General features: G+C 38.1%; 2 pseudogenes; both read right to left on the bottom strand.

The window, feature by feature from the left end:
* Window positions 1–489: 489 nt before the first annotated feature.
* LOC112066895 (40S ribosomal protein S6-like) lies at window positions 490–995 on the bottom strand (annotated as a pseudogene).
* Window positions 996–1,884: 889 nt separating this feature from the next.
* On the bottom strand, window positions 1,885–2,628 carry LOC102978793 (40S ribosomal protein S6-like; annotated as a pseudogene).
* Window positions 2,629–3,232: the final 604 nt, after the last annotated feature.

The following is a 3,232-nucleotide window of genomic DNA, read 5'->3' on the forward strand; positions in this document are numbered from 1 at the left end:
TTAGCCGTTTTAATAGTTGTGTGGTGGTATGTCATTGTTTCAATTTGCAATTCCTCAATAACATATGACATTAAGCATATTTTAATATGCATATTTCCATACATATATCTTCTGTAGTGAAGTGTCCATTCAGATCATTTGTCTATTTTTTAATTGGGTTGTTTTCTTTTTGTTGAGTTTTAAGTGATCATCGTATATTTTTAGATATGAGTCCTTTATCAAATATTTGTTTTGCAAATATTTTCTCCCAGTCTGTGGCTTGTCATTTCATTCTCTTAAGTCTATTATTCTTTTTTTAATGTCTGATCTTATTTATCTGTTACTCTTAGAGCATCTCATTTTTGACTGGACTCAGACTTAAAAGTAGAAGCTCTCAGGGCGGACAGCCTCTGTCTCATGGCAATCTGTTCCTGGCGTTTTTCTTTGGCCTCCATTCTTTAGGCCAAAAGTTTAGCATATTCTGTAGCCTCTTCCTTATTCTTTAGTATGCTATTTCTTCAGAGCAATACACCTATGTTTATGTTGCAGAACACGTGGAGTAACAAGACGCTGAATTTTAGGTGCTTTGGTCCTAGGTTTCTTACCTTCTTTGTTTAGGGGCTTTCTCAAAACATACGGGTTGACATCATGTTCTTTAGAGAGATTGAAAAGTTTGCAGATTCTGCAAGTTCTTTTGGGCCCCAGGCGACGAGGCACAGTAGTATCAGTGAGTCCAAGAATATCCTTCTCCCCTTTTTTTACGATGACCAAATTGAGAACACTCAGATTGGCATCCACAATGCAACCCCGTACAGATTTGTGCTTTCTTTCTCCAGTCCTCCTCGGTCTGTAACAGAATGCCCCTTATTCAGTAGCAGGCAGACTCGGCCATTGGTCAAGACACGCTGCTTCATGGGGGAACCTTGTTTGTCATTCCCACCACTGATTCGGACCACCTAACCCTTCCACTTTTGTGCTGTAGAGTTGTATGGGCATTGACAAATGTATAATGTCATGTATCCATGTGTGTATGTCAGTATCATACAGAATAGTTTCACTGCCCTAAAAATCCCCCCTGCTCCACGTATTCTTCCTCCTTCCCTTCCTGCCCAACCTCTGGCTGCCACTGATTTTTTTTTTTTTTTACTGCTTCCATATTTTTTCCTTTTCCAAAATATCATAGAGTTGGAATCACACAGTATGTAGCCTTTCTGATTGGCTTCTCTCACTTAGCAATATGCATTCCTCCATGCCTTTTCATGGCTTGATAATTCATTTCCTTTATTCGTTGAATAGTATTCCATTGAATGGATGTACCATAGTTTGTTTTTCCACTAACCTATTGAAGGACTTTCTGGGTGCTTCCTGTTTTTGACAATTATGAATAAAGCTATTATAAACATTCATTTGCAGGTTTTTGTGTGGACATAAGCACTATTGCTGGATTGTGTGGAAAGACTATGTTTAGTTTTGTAAGTGGTTGAACCATTTTGCATTCCCACCAGCAGGAATCAGAGTTCCTGTTGCCCCACAGCCTTGTCAGCATTTGGCCTTGTCAGTGTTTTAGATTTTAGCCATTTTAATAGTTGTGTGGTGGTATGTCATTGTTTCAATTTGCAATTCCTCAATAACATATGACATTAAGCATATTTTAATATGCATATTTCCATACATATATCTTCTGTAGTGAAGTGTCCATTCAGATCATTTGTCTATTTTTTAATTGGGTTGTTTTCTTTTTGTTGAGTTTTAAGTGATCATCGTATATTTTTAGATATGAGTCCTTTATCAAATATTTGTTTTGCAAATATTTTCTCCCAGTCTGTGGCTTGTCATTTCATTCTCTTAAGTCTATTATTCTTTTTTTAATGTCTGATCTTATTTATCTGTTACTCTTAGAGCATCTCATTTTTGACTGGACTCAGACTTAAAAGTAGAAGCTCTCAGGGCGGACAGCCTCTGTCTCATGGCAATCTGTTCCTGGCGTTTTTCTTTGGCCTCCATTCTTTAGGCCAAAAGTTTAGCATATTCTGTAGCCTCTTCCTTATTCTTTAGTATGCTATTTCTTCAGAGCAATACACCTATGTTTATGTTGCAGAACACGTGGAGTAACAAGACGCTGAATTTTAGGTGCTTTGGTCCTAGGTTTCTTACCTTCTTTGTTTAGGGGCTTTCTCAAAACATACGGGTTGACATCATGTTCTTTAGAGAGATTGAAAAGTTTGCAGATTCTGCAAGTTCTTTTGGGCCCCAGGCGACGAGGCACAGTAGTATCAGTGAGTCCAAGAATATCCTTCTCCCCTTTTTTTACGATGACCAAATTGAGAACACTCAGATTGGCATCCACAATGCAACCCCGTACAGATTTGTGCTTTCTTTCTCCAGTCCTCCTCGGTCTGTAACAGAATGCCCCTTATTCAGTAGCAGGCAGACTCGGCCATTGGTCAAGACACGCTGCTTCATGGGGGAACCTTGTTTGTCATTCCCACCACTGATTCGGACCACATAACCCTTCCATTCTTCACCCAGAGCGTCAGCAGCAACTTCCGTGGCCATATGCTTCTCATAAAAGGTAAGAAGTTTTCATTCATCATCCACTTCAATGAGTTTCCGGCAGCCAGTGGCCGGGAAAGAGATGTTCAGCTTCATCCTGAAGCAGCCGACTGCCTCCAAGGTGCCACGAAAAAGAGCAGTCTATTGTTGTTGATTAACAAAAAAGAGTGTAAACATCTCTCTAAGTTAATTCATTTACTACATCATTTTTCTTGTCAGAATAATATTTCTTGGAAGGAATATAGCAGTGTTCATTTAACCGGTATCTTACTGCTGGGTTTATAGATCCGTTCTAATTGTTGGTATTGCACACAGTGCAGAGGTGAACCATCTTGTTACTGAATCTTTGTGTGCAATCTTATTTTCTCAGTATACATTTCTAGAAGTGGAATAGCTGGATCAAGGGGTTCTTATGTTTTTTGCAGATTTTGTTATTTATGAAACTTGTTCTACAGAAAATTTCTCCCAGTTTACGTTCTGATTAGCAGTACAGAGAAAGCATCTATTTCCCCAATCTCTTAAGTAGGTATTATAAAATGCTTTAGAAATGGAAATAGCTTTCTTTTTTCTTCTGAATACAAAAATAACTCACGCTTATGCTATCATTTAACGCTATTTTCAAATTGAAAGGTTAAAAACAATATTTCGTTCTTTTAATTTGTATTTCTTCAATTGTTAATGAAGTTAAACACTTTGTCCA

The sequence above is a fragment of the Physeter macrocephalus genome, chromosome 16 (genome assembly GCF_002837175.3).
Source record: "Physeter macrocephalus isolate SW-GA chromosome 16, ASM283717v5, whole genome shotgun sequence".
NCBI classification, from domain to species: Eukaryota; Metazoa; Chordata; class Mammalia; order Artiodactyla; family Physeteridae; genus Physeter; species Physeter macrocephalus.